The sequence below is a fragment of the Myotis nattereri genome (genome assembly GCF_964212035.1).
Source record: "Myotis nattereri genome assembly, chromosome: 11".
NCBI classification, from domain to species: Eukaryota; Metazoa; Chordata; class Mammalia; order Chiroptera; family Vespertilionidae; genus Myotis; species Myotis nattereri.
Window position 1 is genome coordinate 78,640,765 of NC_138086.1, and position 16,911 is coordinate 78,657,675.

General features: G+C 52.6%; 1 protein-coding gene across 3 annotated transcripts in view; it reads right to left on the minus strand.

Moving 5' to 3' along the window:
- Positions 1-16,384, minus strand: part of ELMO1 (engulfment and cell motility 1) — a 392,644-nt gene extending 376,260 nt beyond the window's left edge. For 2 of the 3 annotated variants that reach the window (XM_081102184.1, XM_081102182.1), the window contains exon 1: positions 15,937-16,384. The gene's annotated coding sequence lies outside the window, so the exon portion shown is untranslated. Of the gene's footprint in view, positions 1-15,741 lie in introns of all 3 variants that reach the window. The other variant, XM_081102183.1, reaches the window with a different exon arrangement.
- Between the last annotated feature and the right edge of the window lie 527 nt (positions 16,385-16,911).

Below are 16,911 nucleotides of genomic sequence, written 5' to 3' on the forward strand. Positions count from 1 at the left end.
TGACAGCTCACTCCTGAGAACGGCACTCTCATTCCGGCAGGGCCCGCGTCCCCCCCACACCCCCACGAATGGCAGGACAGTCCTGCTGAAAGGAGCCGGGAGGACAGCGCTGCCCAGCGCAGCGGCTCAGAGGCCGTGGCTCCCAGCTGCGTCCCACAGGCCACGGCAGATGCTCTCTCCTGCCAAACAGGGAGAGGAGCCCTTCTCCCCAGGGGACTCCCAAGGCATGTTTAACAGAAAGCAGGCATGTTGGGGGAGGAGCACGTGTGTGTGCGTGTGATGGAGGAGGCCTCGGTCAGTGATTTCATTTGAAAGGAATTAATATTCCAGGTATCATTCAGATCGTAAACCTCGTCTTCCTAGGACACCATCCCAGGGAAAAGAACTGGGTCAAAGGCACAGCGCGGCCCATAAAAAATAAACTATTTTTGAAGCTAAAATAGCACCTAATAAAAAAAAAAAAAGAAAACAATGAATGATCACTTTTGGCACCTGGAAAATGGTACAGCCTATCCCCAAGTATTAAAATTGTATGAATACAAAAATAACTCTTCAGAGGAGCTTTGGCAAGAGGCTCACGAATCCCGTCACGTTGCTCCTCGGCGGCCTAAATGGAACATTCGACTACAGACGGGCACTGGGCAGAAGCAGGTACAACAGTGTATGTGCTTAGAGCCTGTCACAGCCTCGTCACCCAAACGACAATCGGGAACCAGAATCCGCGGTGACATTTCATTTTAGAGCATGAGGCCTTGTCCAAGCCTGTCTGCACCCTGAAGATCAGGCCAATGACACGAGGGGGCGCATGGGAAAGGCCCCAGGGAATCTGCTGCACCCTAATGCTTCCCAAAATGCAAAAATTTCACAGATGAAAGTAGAGAAATACACAAATTAGCCGCTGCTATGGAGAGAAGCTCTTTACTTTTTAATTTACATCCTGTGCTTATCCCCGAAGCGGAAGGAAGAGAGTGGTGTATGGAGCTTACACGCCTCTTAGGATGAAGTGTGACCCTTTCCCCAGGCCTCCTTCATCCTCATCCAGATGTGTTTAAACTTTTAAAATATATTTTTATTGATGTCAGAGACGCAGGGAGAGGGAGAGAGAGATAGAAACATCAATGATGAGAGAGAATCACTGGTTGGCTGCCTCCTGCACACCCTCCACTGGCGATCGAGCCCGCAATGCAGGCATGTGCCCTGAGTGGGAATCGAACCATGACCTTCTGATTCATAGGTCAACCCTCAACCACTGAGCCATGCCAGCCTAGCCAAATGTGTTTAAATTTAAGATGTAGCCTTGACAGCATGAGTAGCTCAATAATGATGCAAACAGAAGGTATGGGAACATCATGATTTTGCCCACAAGTAGGTGATGAGAAATCTCAACCTGGTCCCTGGAGACCCTGCCTCAGTCACTGCCCCACCAAGGCAGCTGGGAGAGATGCCTCAGGGAGCGAGAGGGCTCTATACAAGCCTCTTCCAGGGTGGCCTGGTTGCCGGACAGACAGCAGAATCAAGGCAGCAATCACAAGGGTCGGACTCACACACACCTATGACACTGGCTAATTATGGTCTTTCTAGAACCAAAACTGATGGGAAGCCTACTGCACTCTTACCTGATCTGCAGAAGCAGAAAACTTCTGTGCCAAATGAACGAAAGTTGGACCTGAATCATAAAAATGGAGTCACGACCTTTCCATCAATTCCCAGACTTGAACCAGTTTATGGACCCAGACCCCCTTCAATGAAGGGCTTGAAGAAGGACCCTGGTAATTGCCAGAAGTGTATGCTGTTGGCCTTGCTCCCCGCCTTCCCCAAAGGGACCTGTGGCCTTTCAAAGGGGGACTGTCACTAGGGAAGAGGAACCAATCAGACCCTATGTGGGGACTACTAGACACCAGCTCCGAACAGACCCTAGTTCCAGGAGACCCCAAATATTACCGTTCGCTCACCACACAGAGTAGGTGCTCGTGCAGTTCAGGTGACGGGCGGCGTTCAGCTCAGATCCACCCAGTGGGTCCCCCATCCCGTCCTGAGGTTGTTCCCCCAGACCCAGAGTGCAGTTAAAATAGCCTGACGCGGAAAGTGGCAGAACCCGCCTGGGGAAAAGAGCAGCTACTTGGTTATTTTAATTGAGGGAGAAAGGGAAGGCCTGAACAGGCTCACTCCCAGGGCGGACTCGGGCGCGTACAGTGGGGTTTGCTTTTTGGTTTAGGAGAAATGAGCTCAGCTCAGCACTTGAACGTCAGGGGAAATCGTTCCAACAGTGAAGAGCCAGGACACCTATCAAGTTTCAAGCGCGGGCCGAAACCCCTGAGAGCTGCTAGAAAAATAGTGTGCAATTATAGCCTTGAAACATAAATTATCAAGGCCATGGCGCTCCCAGAATGTAATGAATGAGATGTGGTAGCCGCCCTTGCGGTGCGGGTCCCAGCCTCCAGGATGTCTCGGATGCCTGGCTGCCACAGACACTGGCGGGAGGAAGGGAGAAACACTGTCCAGATTCGCCGCTGGCTGAACCATGGACAAGGCACCGAGGGGAGAAGTTTCAGGATTTATGCCAAGAAATGGTTTCAACATCCTTCCATGTTAGGGTCTTCTAACATCGCTGCCCCATCGACTTTGGGAGACTGGGAGAGAATGGTAAGTAGGTGCATGTGGAACAAATACTAAATATTTCTGCAGCCCTAACCAGTTTGGCTCAATGGTTAGAGTGTCGACCCAAGGACCAAATTCGATTCCTGGTCAAGGGCACGTGCCTCAGTTGCAGGTTTAATCCTTGGCCCCAGGTCAGGGAGTATGCAGGAGGCAACTAATTAATGTGTCTCTTTCACATCGATGTTTCTCTCTATCTCTCTCTTCCCCTCCCTGCCACTTGTCTAAAAATCAATGGAAAAAATATCTTTGGATGAAAATTAACAACAACAACAAAATACAGAAAACTTTTGCAGATAGCGCTATTATGATGACATGCTGGTTTCCTCCCCCAGAAAGTGCCTCCATCCAGGCCGATGTGGGCGCAGTGGAGCGACAGGAGAGCACTGCAGGATGAGGGCACTGCACAGCCGGCGGTGTTGGCTTGGCCACAGCTGAGACTGGTCTGGCCCATGCCTCAGTCCCAGGGACCTCGGGCAGCACCGTCCTCAGCAACTTGGAGCACAGTGAGAGTTCCACCCCTCAGTCACGTGTCCCTAGGCCTCACTCGGGGACGGAGGGACATTTTAAAGGACTGCAGCGGGACCAGGGTGCATGGATGTGTACCACAGGGCTGCCTTCTGCCCACATTAACCGAGAGCCTGTTGTGGGCTCCACACTGGGGCTGTCTGCCCCCGGAATGCCAGTCCACTGGAGGAAAAACACGTGAAATGCAGTATAGGGCAGCACGTGGAACGTCAGCACAGAGAGGCACCCGTGTGTCCGGGGAGGGGTCCCAGGAAATCACAGCAGGCTCCCAGGGGAGGTGACTGCTGAGCTGCGTCCTGCTGGGTGGGAAACATGAGTCCAGGGTACTTCAATCTCCTGTCTCGCCCACCAAATCGCCTAATGCAGTGGTTCTCAACCCGTGGGTCGCGACCCCTTTGGGGATCGAACCTTTCACAGGGGTCGCCTAAGACCATCGGAAAACACATATATAATTACATATTGTTTTGTGATTAATCACTATGCTTTAATTATGTTCAATTTGTAACAATGAAATTGGGGGTCACCACAACATGAGGAATTGTATTAAAGGGTCGTGGCATTAGGAAGGTTGAGAACCACTGGCCTAATGCCTTTTCTGTGACTTCTCGTCTGTTCCGACTTTGCCCACAATATTCCTTTCAACCTGATTTCACCTGAGCAGGAGTTCTGGGCTCTACTTTCCCTGGGGAGCAGCCGTGGGACCAGCACGCTCTCCCTAGCAGTCATTTTCTGCGTAGAACTTTAAAAGATATTGTGGTAATGGCAAATGGGTCTGTCTCCCTCGCAGCCCACTCTGCCTCCTGTCCCAGAGCACAGCAAGCAGTGCCTTGGCGGCCGGGCCTCCCTACCACCTCCCAGCCTCAGAACCGCCTTCAGGACTCACATCAAAGGACTCTCATTAAACGGGGACAAAATGAAAAGTGAAATATCCTAAGCCACAGATCAGAGAAGGCAGCTGCATATGACAGGCTGAGGAAATAAATTAGGAGGACCTTGGAGGATTTAGCATCATTTCAAGGGCACTGGCAGAAAAGCCCTCCAGGATGGGGAGATGAGGTCCAAGTTCAACCGGGGCCACAGAGAGGTGCCATCCTCCACTGGCTGCCAGAGTGCGGGTCACCTTGAGCTTTGTGATTCCTTTGTCTCCACAGCACTTTCTAGGAGGATGCTTTTCAGAGTGGAGTCCGGGCCACTTTGCATGAGAATCGCCGGAGAGACTTGCTAAAATGCAGTTTCTGGGTCCCCAGCGACTCCCTGGCATTTTGAAGTCTAAGAACCATAGCACTGGGTACTTTATCATTCTTAAGTGCTTGCATGGCCCATGCTAACACACTCGGTTCAGTCGCTCTTTAAAATCTGAAGGAGACAGTAGCGGCTAAATTGATCCTTTTGGAAACTGTTAGATTCTAAAAGTAGTAAGAGTGGAGGCACCTTGTGACCAATTTGAAATGATGTAAAATACACGCATCGGGGCCAGGAAGACCTTTGCAAAGCGAAGATCTGATCAAATCACTCCCTCGGGTAAAACATTTCAGTGGCCCCCGCTGCACTTTCCATAAAGGCCCAGACCCATGGCGCCATGAGCCCTCCCGGTCCAATCCAGCCTGGAGGGCTTGCTGTCCTGGCCACTCTGGTGATTCCTTCAACATCCAAGTCTGCCCTTCACATGACCTTCACCTACACTAGTCACGGGCAGGGTCTACTCCTTCCACAGTAAAATCCATTCTTTCTCTCTCTCCAAACCCTAACCTCCCTGAATAGACTAACTCCTGCCGTAGGCCCTCCCAGCATCACTCTTTCCCCCACAGCCCTTGGCACAGTTTAAATGCCACACTGACTTGTGTGATCTTTTGATCGATACACAGTTCCTCCACCAGTGCCTAAGCAGCCCATGAAATGAGCAACAGGTCTATTTCATTCTCTAGGAAGGATCCTGCTGTGTACGTATCACATGGCATGCCCCCAGCGCGCCCAGCGGGTGACCAATGAATGCCAGCAGATGCTCAATGAATGCCGGTGGGTAAACACATGAAGGAGAGAGTATTCCATAAGCAAACACTGGAGGCGCACAAAGACCACGGCAGCCATTAAGAATTTGAAATACATGCGGCCCACTCCTAGAGGTCAGACCCATGCCTCTCCAGCACCCTGAAGTCCATCGTTTATGAGTCTCCTTCCCCTGCGCACGATACGAGATACCTCCTCCTGCACTTCACACTTCATACTGCGATTTCCAGATTTTGAAAGAATCTCAACATTAAAACTGCTGTTCTACCACTTCTCTGGTCTTGCATCGATCTTGTTATGAAAAGTTACGCTAACGCCTGTTCATTACTGAAAGACGGATGTTGAAATAAGCGCTGCCTAGGGACTTCCATAATGATGACTTACGTTTGTTTACACCTTCGTGTGTCTTATCGTTCCCCACTAAGTGCCGATTCTCAGACTGTTTTATGGACATGGTCACAAGCTAGATTTTTAGTGGCATAGTTGGAAAGATGTTCAATAGCCCTACACAAGTCAGCAATACTTACAACACCATGGCTACTGCTGTGGGACGCTATTTGGTGGGGATATAAGGGAACACGCCATCCTGCCCTCCGCCCTCTGCCCCTCGCTGGCGGAGGCCTGGCTCAGGTCATGGCTGGTTTGCCACCCGACCCTGCTCTTTGACACGCTGCTGAGGCAAAGCTCTCTCAACAAACTGTTCTCAGTCCTTCCCCAAGTAGCATGACCACTCAACGCCACCTGCCAAGGTGACAGACCCAACTGAACTTGACGAAGTGAGGGGGGACTTGGCCGTAGGCGAGCGAGCCATCTGGTGTGCAGCAAAGGTGAGGGCTCCGTTTGGATGGACGTGACGGTGGGCAGCCGCCTCTCCGACATGTAAATGTCCTCATCTGGAGAATGGGTCCAAGGTGAATGAATACGTTTGAGCCCTAATGAAACTGACACCTGATTTGGTATGGATGTAACTCTCCAGCGATTTAACATAAAGCTGTATGTTTCACTATACAGCCTTTGTATGGGTCTTTAAATGTTTATGTAACACTGGATCCTATTTAAAGTTACACACCAGTCCTGACACACAGTAAAGAGGCAGGACTACACAACGCACAAGCCAGCAGCCGAACCCCCCACATGTATCTCCTCCCTGCGGAGAAGAGAGAGTGACACACTGAGGATGGTGTGTCGTTTGTCAGGTACCAAACATGAGCTGCATTTAGGGGCTGGGGAAGTGACTTCTCGGGACTCTGAGAAGGGAGCTGGGGGGAACTAGACCCCTTTCGCAGCACAAGGAGAGACGTTCTCTCTCCCGCCCATGCTTGGTGGCAGCTTAGCGTCTGCATGGAGGCTTATTTTTCTGAGCCACTCCATAGAGCCATTACCCACTGACAGGCCCATGAGCTACTGCTTAATGAGCTGGGAGCCCGTCAGCTGGTGGCTGCCTTCCTGCAGGAGCAGAAAATAGAAAAGGAGCCACAGGGACTCAGTAGCCAGAGAGAACGCGGAGGGAGGGAGACATGGGCTGCTCCTGGGTGGCCATAAAATGAAGTGCCCAACCTGGGATACTTGGGAGAGTGAAACTTGGTACAATTAATATGCTGGGACTGTTACGGGCGTCATTAGCTAGTTAATATTAATAAAGGAAATCGAGCAAAGGGGAGGCCAGGCATCATGGGCATGGTCACCTGGGCAGCTTCACCAGGAAGCGGCAGCTTCCCACCCCTGGGAACCACTGTCCCTTCCCTGCAGATCACAGGGGAAGATGGGCGCATGTGCAGCGAATTTGGGGTAACTTAGGGAAGGTGCTTGCCTGTCAGTCTAGCCTGGGGAATAATGGAGTGGCTAGAGAATGGACCCCCACACAAGCCTGTGAAAATGTGGGGAGCTGATTAGTTATTTTTTTAAATATATTTTTATTCATTATAGAGAGGGGGAGATAGAAACATCAATGATGAGGGAGAATCATCGATTGGCTGCCTCCTGAATGCCCCCTACTGGGCATCAAACCCACAACCTAGGCATGTGCCCTTGACTGGAATAGAACCCGGGACCCTTCAGTCCACAGGCTGACGCTCTATCCACTGAGCCAAACCAGCTAGGGCTAAAATCAATTTTTTTAATGGCTGCTGAATGAATGAATGGATGAGCAAAGTATTGTAATGGGTGCTGTGAGCCCAGCAATATTTCAATTTGAAAATATTTATACACCTTTTAAATGTAAGCCACACATTTCTTTAAAAAAAAAACCCACTACAATTAATAAATAAAGTTTTATTGTGCCTTTCTCATGTAAATCCAGACAAATGTTTTCAAACTCTCAATGGATGAATGGACAGTAATTGCTGAAATAGTTGTAACGAGTAGAAGTCACTTCCTGCAGGAAAGTCCATCTAAAGATGATGGAAACACAGTCACTCCTTGAGAAGCAGTTTTGGTTTAATGGGATTTGTGCTGACTTGCTGTAAAAGTGACAAGCACGGAGAACACAGGATTGAGAGGCTGAGACAATGGTTTCTTTGCTTCTACAGGCCTTTCATTCTTAGGAGCCCTGCACGGGTGTGTGTGGTGTGTGCACTCATGTGGCTTTCTCTCCCACACACACACCCATACACAGCACACACTATGAGGCCTATGAAAGCTTCGGTCCCATCCCCCGAACCTAAACGTTGAGAACTCGGTCACATCCCCCAGAGGGGCCCCCAGCTGGAATAAGGAGGGCGCGGGGTCCACTATACAAATTCCCTAAAGATGGTGGGCGGGGCAGGGCAGGGTGAGGGTGGTCAGAGGTCAAGTACAAACCAGCCTGGCCGAGTGCTATCGGAATTCACTCTTCACTCAGCCAAAAACATGCCATCTAACCAAAGGCCCTTCACCAGCCTCCTCCCAAACCACATGCCTTGTGAGGGCCAGGGCTGAGCCAGCTGTGGCTCTGCATTTGGGTTAAAAAGCCTAAAATCAGTAGAAAAAATTATTTTGAAATGTATTGTGCTTCGAAATGAGGGGTAATGGTGTGTGGCAGCCTGGAAAATACAGCTCATCCAGCCCCGCTCAGCCACAGAGCCCAGAGCCAAACGCTGGCTCTCTGAACGCAATGCAAACTAAAACAGTCACAAAGGGAGGAAGGAAGGGCGGAGGGTGGCGGAGGGTGGCGACAGGGCTGGGACTGGAGGCTGCTGCTGGGGACAGACCTAGTCCACAGCCAGCAATACGGCGCCACTGCTCAAGGCAGAGAGGCTGCTCTGCAGGCGACAGCAACAGCGGCCACACGTGCAGGTACCCAGAAGGGTGACGGATCACTGCCTGAGGAAGTAAATGTGGCAGGAATCCAAAGGTCAGAGGAGGAAGGGCTCCCCGTGCAGCAGACCCTCCCAGCTTCTCCCCGGACCCGCTGCGAGGTCCTGGTCACACTGAACGGACGTCACTATCCGTCACTAACCAGGCAGCCGAGGGGCGTTTCACGAGCACAGGAGCAGGCCTTCCGCCCCTTTCCTTCCCACACGACGTTGCCTTAGCCTGTGACACAGGCCTCGATGAGCCAGGCTGGCTTGGCCCCCTCCGTCCCTCACACGCTGATCTTATTCCCATTATGCACAGGCTGTAGGTGCCGCAGGAGCCGGTGGACAGACTCCAAGCCCTCGAAGGAAACTGCAACATACAGTCACTAGGTACTCAGTCCACTCCGGCCAGGGATGCCAGGAAGAAACACACGCGAAATGAGAACTTGAAACCAATCTGGGTGAGGAAGACAATGGCAATCAGGAGGGAAGAAAGCTGGAGAGGACAACTGGAGGAAAGGAAGGGCCAGGAGTGAGACCACCACCTGTGACTAAGCCACGTTATCGCCTAAGCGGGGAGGGGAACGCCCGGCCCGGGGGCCGTGTAAGGCCGGGGAAGTCATCTGGTCTGGCCCTGCCAAGGCATTAGGGGCGAGTTAATGAAATGTTTGACCAAGTTTAGCAGCTACTTTGTAAGTTGATAACTGTGTATGGCTCACATATAATGCTCTAAGTACCCAAATGGCTCTTGGCAGAAAAAAAGGTACCCCACCACTGGTCTAAGGCATGACCAGAAAACAGAGCCCGGGGTCCTTGTAACTGCTGCCAAAAGTCTGCCTGTCTGATGGCACAGGAAGGTCTAACTGAGCAAGAAAATGAAGTGGTGGTTCTCACCTGGGAGGAGGGTGGCCCCTCCCCGCCCGACCCAGGGCAATGCCATGTGCAGGCATTTTTAGTTACCACAGCTGGTGCCGCTCCAGGGCAGAGGCTAGCGATGTTAATGAACATGCTACAATGCACAGGGCGGCCCACACAGAGAATTATCCAGCCCCAAATGAAAAATGCGGAGGTTAAGATGGCCTGAAATAAAGGTCAACGTAACATGGGCAGCAGCCTGCCAGTAGAAAAGAACAGAATCCATAGACTCGGCACCTCCCGGGGGGAAGCTGCCCTACAGTCTGCGGCTCTCTGAGCTGGTGTTCACCCACAGTTCAGGAGAGGTAGCCCAAGCATGGCCAGCAGGAAAACACTCTCAGTGTACTCCCTCACCCCCACTGGTTCCTCCAAAATGGTCCCATATTTTTGCTTTCATTATGACTCATCCATAGAGAAAAACGTGTTGGCTAAGGAATATGTTTCTATTGTCCTTGGCAAACAACGTTCTCGTTTTTGGTTAATGAACTACTTTCTAGCTTATACGCTTCATTATCATGAGCTTGGGTGATGGGCATGCAGTCCCTGAGAGCAGGCTCCATTCTCAAGGCTCAGAAGGTCAATATTAGGGTGAGATATCTAAAGGCAGGAGCCAGCTCTGAAAAACGGGGCCTCAGGATGGCGGACATAGCCCTGGGTGCCATGGCAACCCCGGGCACATCCATCAGCACCCAGGGTACACCAGGAGTGCACTGCAGCTCAACCTGGGGGTCCTGGCCTCAGACCAGGGCAGCCCAGGAAAACAACAAGAGGAGCAAGTGACTAACACAGGCGTCGCGATCCACAGGACAGAAGTAGCAGGGAAAAGAGGCTGAGAGGCCGAGAAACCGGTGTCAGCTCAGATCTCCTCTCCAAACACCCATGATATTTCATTCCTCCAAGCCACGCCTATAAAATTGGACAGCAATGCTATACTGGCTACCTCCCATCATTTCCAAGCAGCATACCAGGGGGAGGGTGTCAGCTGTCGGCACAAGCAGAAAAATGTCCCAAGGATGCTGTGACTTCATGCCCACTGGGGCAGCGCTCAATCAGGCCTTCCCTGATCATGGTGCCCCAGACCCTACTCCTTATCCAGCAGGCACAACGCTCCCAACACGAGCGGTGGGTTTTCCAGCGCTTCCTACCGAGGACTTTGTTCCCCGCATTAACTACCGGAATGAAAACAGCCAAGACTGTAGTCTCGATTCCTAAAACCGAGGTTCCAATAATCGTCTTGCTCAGGTTCTGGAAATCAGGGTTTGTGGGGGCCCAGAGCGCTGACTGCGAATCCTCCTCTATTGACAAGCCGACTAATTTCTCTCCTCGGCTCGCCGCTGGCGGCTGTGAGTTGTTTGGTGAGCTAGCACCCCTTCTCCCACACGGCTCCCACCAGACCCCTGGCTGTTCACCCACCTCAGGCCAGTGAGAAGCCGCTCCCAGTGCCCCTGCACTTACTCCGCGAATGCTGGGAACAGAGGGCGCTAAGCCTCGGGCTGACCTCCCGTGGCCCATGCCCGTGCTCTGCAGGCTTCCGTCCTGGCTGCTATCCGTGAGCTCTGAGTGTTAGCGCTCAGGCCTCCTAGGTCACCTGGAAAACTGAATGCTCCAACCAGCGTTGCCGCGTGTGTTCAGGCCGGTTCTGCTGGACCTAAAACGCCGTGCTAGGCACATCCACATGCCTCCGCAGGTCACACACATGTCACCAGGGCCAAGATGATTGTCCCCAAGATGATTGGCCTGCAAAGTCCTCATGTTTGGGACAGTGCGAAAGTTCTGAGCCTCCTCCTTCTCTGGTTGGCCAGTCCCCAGCCCAGGTCAGCTGCAATGCTTCATCTAATGATGTGGCCGGGAGTGTGCCTTCCTCCCCCCCACCCCCCAAAGAGATGACTACTGTCTTTGCAATACTCTGAAAGTAATTAAAATCATGCCTAAGGGGTAATCCTAGGTGAAAATAGGAGAGAAAAAGTTGAGCAAAGTTCCAAAGACCTCAAAAGCTTTAAATTAAAAGTTGGACAGGAAAGAAGATATGCAGTCTTTATACTCTAACTGAAGCCAGAGAGTTATCACGAATGAATGTCCTGCTTCTCCGCGTCTCCGAAGTGAAAATCAGGCCTAGCACTCCACCGAGTTCTGGAAACAGAAGCGTTTCAAAGTGAAGTGCACGGCTGTTGCATTTATGGCATCTGATTCAACATTTGGAAATAACCTCTCTTCGGGAGATAAAGCCAACAGCTTTTTGTAAGGGGAGGGGACAGCGAAGCACTTCTTAACACATTTCGTACCGCTCAGGAGTTTTCTCGTGTTTCGCGCGCCATCTGTTAAGGACCGCTCACGAGTGTTCTCGTTTTTCACGCCCATGGAAAAAGGGGCGAATCTAGATACTTATGTAAATTTTGTTTGGTACCTCTTCATAGAGGAAAATGTTTAACGCAGTACCATACGTTAAAAAAGTACTAGGAACTTTGCTTAATTGTTTGTTTTTGTAAATAAAAATGTTATAATTATTGAAAAACAACACCTAAAGTGCATTATGATGATTTAAATAATGTGTGGTTTGCCCAAAAACGTGCGGTCCCTGGTGTATACGTTAGAGATTTCTATGCGGTAAGCAATGTGTTAAAGTACACCACTATGACCACTTTCATCAGAATCTCTTGCAAACTGGTTCAAAAGGTAGATTCCTAGGGCCTTCAGAATTATAAACACAGATTTTTTCTTTACCATGACTCACACCTATTCTATATATATAAAAGCCTAATATGCGAATTGCTCCCTCGGGAGTTCGACCCAGAGACTGGGAGTTCGATTGTTTGCTCTGATGTGAGCTGACCAACAGGGGGCAGCGTGGAACAAAGGAAGGCCCCGGCCAGTAGCTGGCAGGTGGGGAAGGGAGGCCCCAGCCGACAGCCAGAAGGCCCCAATCGGCCCTGACCGCCAGCCAGGCCTAGGGACCCTACCCATGCACCAATATTGTTCATCGGGCCTCTAGTTAAGCAGTAACACTTGACACTAAGATCCAATGTCTGTTTTCTGAAACACTCCATTTTCTACTGTAGTTTCTCCTCTCTTGTGTGTCAAACGGCTGGTCTGGACCTAATCAATGGAAATTGAGATCCATGCCTGGGCTGCGACCCTCACCTCAGGCACACTGGACTGGCTGACTAGGAGACAGAACTCCTTGCGTAATGAGGGCGAACACTTGAGGCTTTGTGGTGCACAGTAACTCCCCACCTTCCCAACTTCAACAGAATGAATGTCTTCCAAGCCAAACTATCCATTCGGATGGTTTCCGGCATGAAACCGTGGTTGCAGGCTTCAGTGACAAGCCTGAAGGGTACCTACTGTCTGAGATCCGGACAGGGAGAGCCCTCCATGGGAACGACTGCCTCCAGACTTTCTGGGTTCAGGAAGGTGCTAACCTAAGCAAGTGAGCATACACTTGAGCTCCCTGGCACACCCCCAGCCACTTCCTCTCTGCAAAGGGCTTCAAAGCACTTCTCCACCTCTCCCCACCCATTACACCAAACACCCACAGGGGGTAAATTACTTTGAAACACTTAAGTATTGTCCTAGCCCAACACTGTAATTTAATAAATGCTTACGATTTAGCAGAGCCATAGAAGCCCCTCATCTGTTTTCTCTTTCATTTTTCTTCTGGGCATTTCTCTCTTCCCCCCTGCATCTGCCACCCAGCTTCTCCTTTCTCCCTCCCTCTCCTTCCTCTCTCTCCTTTTTCTCTCACCTCCTCTCCTCCTCTGCCCCCACTTCCACCTGCTGGGAGAGCAGGGTGGGACACAGTACATGTCTGCTTCTTCCTAGGGGAGTATTTCTTTGGCTAAAGCAACACCCACTTTGAAAAGACTGTCTCCGAGGAGAGGGATGAACACCAGATCTGGAGTGGTTCTATGTTTCCGATGATCTGTACCTGTTTACCACTCTCCCGAGGAACCACTCAGTTCCTTTCTTTGGGCTGGAATTCTAAGGGAGGGGTCTACTCAAGGCAGAAAGGGGTCTGCAGGAAGAACAGCTGGGCACAGGAGAGAGCGCAGGGAAGAAAGAACAAGTCTGCTACCTGGGCTTCTCACTTGCCGCTGATGCTGGCATATTCCCCTGGTGAGCATCGCCCATCACAGGCATCTCTAACTGAGTCAGTCAACAAATATTTATTGAGCACCTACTGTGCTGGGAGTCAGTAGACTCTGGACCTGTAAACAAGACAAGGCCCCTGCCCTCATGGAACTTCCATCTACTGAGGGAGACACCCAATAGTCAAATAAACAAGTCAATGTATAATTAAGCAGTAAAGGGGGAAACTGGGTAACTTAAGAGAACCAGGGAGTGGCGAGTTGCGATGTTATCTGAGGTATTCAAGGAAGGCCTCCTGTACGCTGACAACTGGGAAGAGACCCGAAGGAAGCAAGGCAGGCAGGGAGCCATCTGGACATGTAGGGAAAAGCTCCTTGTGCAAGAGGAACAACATGTGCAAAGGCCCTGGGGAGAGAACGTGGTGGTAAAGAAGGTCAGGCAGTCAGAGTGGCTGCAGTTAAGAAGGGCAGAGATGAGAGCTGGGAAGGGGATGCTGGATATGGCCATCAATAGGCCCACCCACTTGTAGCCCAGTGACTGCCCCCGGTCCTCAGTGCCTTTCACCAGACCCAGTTCCCGGCCGGTCTCCCAGCCTGCCCCGCCCTGACACCTACCAAGCATCTTCCCTGGTCCCCTTCCATCCTGGCACCATCCCCCATGCAGAGTTCCAATACTCCAGGTCATTCCCTCACAATGTCCCAAGAAGACAACCAGTACATCTAGTTTTTAAATATTCTTTGAGTGTCCGGCCAGTGTGGTTCAATGGATGAGCATCAACCTATGAACCAGGTCATTATTGGATTCTGATTAGGGCACATGCCCAGTTGCAGGCTCATCTCCAGTAGGGGGCGTGTAGGAGGCAGCCAATCAATGATTACCTCTCATCATTGATGTTTCTATCTCCCTCTCCTTTCCTTTCTGAAATCAATAAAAACATTTTTTTAATTCTTTGACTAAGGCAGAAACCCATGTCTTAGGTTCTCTAAAAACTAAAATATAATGCATTAGGTCTGCATCATTCATGGTGAGCGGTGTGAGGAGTCCCATGGTCAGGGCTCAGGACATCATAGAATATGTTCCCTGAGTGAGTCTCAGGCGCTGTCCAGAGGCCCCCAGAGCCAGGTCACCACTGGGGGCCAAGCCCTGCAGCATCAGGTCAACCTAGGTCCTAGCACCAACCACCCCTGTCAACTTCAAAAGACCCCCTTGGGGGAGAGGGTCCCTGGGCTCCAGAGCCCCTTGCAGTCCCATGGTCACACTCACACAGGCGCGTGCAGACACACGCACACATACATACATACACACACACACACACACACACACACACTCACTCATGGCCCTCGGCGCGCGCCCGGGAACATGCGCGCACCAGGGAACACGCGCGCACCAGGGAACACGCGCGCACCCGGGCAGGCTGACTTCTGTATTTCCTCTTCCTCAAAGCTACTCCTGCGATCCCCGCCAACCCTCTGCTCCGATTTTAGGGCCCCCAGAGCTCGCTGCCCCCTTTTCTGAAGGCGCGCCCCATGCGCCCCCTCTCGGATGCTGGTTTCACCCATTCAATCTCCCCCCCCATTCCCCCCCCCCCCCCCACACACACACCATCTTTCTGGGTCCCAGCGGGGACTTCAGCGAGTCCCGGAAGGCAGGTATTTAGTGTCCCCAGGGCTCCCAGCTGCCCTGACCACCCCCTCCGGCTCCTCGGGGGCCCTCCATCCCTTGGCCCACCACCACCCCCTCCCAGGAGCGCGCTCACTGGGGGATTCCCTCCCATCTGCCAGCTCCCGAGAAAAGCTAGGAGTCTGAGCCGCCAGTTCCTTCTCAGGCGCAGCCTCTCAGGTCTCCAAGCCCCCATCCCCATTACCTCCCCCCGCCCTGTTCCCAATCCCCCAGCACCAGCAGCTCAATCCTCCCGCGGCCCCCTTCCAGCCGGCCTTGGCCATAAGTCTCTACGGGTTCCCAGCCCCGGGCCCTGGGCTCCATGGGTGCGTGTGTGGGGGGGGTGTTCCCTCTGCTCCCACTCCCCCACCCCCCTAGTGCCCAGACTTCCCCAACTGCTGAGCGCCCGCACGCCTGCAGCCTTCACCCCGCAGCGCCCACGGCCACCCCACCCCCCAAGCCTCGGTGCCCCCAGGGAGGAAACAAAAGTGTCTCCGTGGCGACCAGCGTCCCCCGGAGCTGGCCGCCTCCTCCCTGTCCCAGCCCCAGCTCGCTCCCTGGCCGCACTGAGGTCAGCGAGTCGGGGCGCGGCGCCAGCCCTGGAAACTTTACGAACCTGCCCGGGTCGCAGGACAGCAGCTGCGGAGGTGAAGGCTCCCTGCAAACAGAGATCTGGTGACGCGGGACCATGGGAGGGTGGCCGGCGGCTCGGTGGCCCTGCTCAGGCTGCGGTGTGGGTGGTCCGCCTCTACTCCGTGCCCATCCTCGCCCGCCCGCCCGCCCGCGCTCGCCGGAGAGCACACGCACTTACACTCCGGTCGGCGGCTGCTGCGCCGGCGGCCGCGGCTTCACTTCCTCTTCCTTCCTCCTGCCGGCCAGGGACACAGTGTGCATCTGCAAGGCGGCCACACCAGCCCCAACTCTCCTCCGGCTGGCGCTGCCAGCGGCCGCCCGGCACCTGCGCCCGGGTGCGCGTGGCCGGTGCTTTAGCCCCTGCCTGCTGGCGCCTGCCCCCTGCACTTCACCGGGCTGGTTGGGGGAGGGGTGCACCCACACTTTTTGAAGTCCCCCCACTTAAAATTAAATGTCAAACACCGTGCAAGCCTCAGATCTGCTATAAATAACGTGTGTGCCGAGCATGACTTCTCGGATGAGCTCACACGCGGCCTTTCGCAGGCACTCATTAACTCCCTCACCCTCCTAGCGCCACCTCCAGGAGGCCCGCGGCGCGTGGCACCTTTTATGTGCCTTCCTTTCTGGCAGCTGGTTTGGAATTTTGAGGGGAAACTAAGGTGGGTTGCTTTAAAGCTACCTTAAGAGGCTGGTGTGTTTGTGTTGACGCCTGGCCTCTGCCCCGGGGCAGTGAGGCAAAAATAACCGCAGAACAAGGCGGTCGACTGTCTCCTTACCCTGACGCTGACCTACACGTCTATGGACTACAAGCTTTACTTCTGATTAATGAAGCCAGGGACTCCCTAGTTTTGCATAAGTTGGCATCAAGCAAGATGTTCTGCCCCCAATTTGGTATTTAAGAGTACATTTTTAATTCATGCAACCTACTTCAGTCATTGTCTAAGCAGAAATCAAACACATTAACTGTCAGCCTAGCTGCCAGGAGGGAAAGGACGCTTGTTGGAAGGTTGCAGGAGAAACATCTGTCCTCTTCAAATTCAGAAATCTCTCCCTGGGCTCTACCAGAAAATGCAAAGGCAGGTGCAAGCACTCCCTTCAAACTGCCAAAGGGGGTAGCTGGGGACAGAGAGGCACTAGAGTCCAAGTGGAAGGC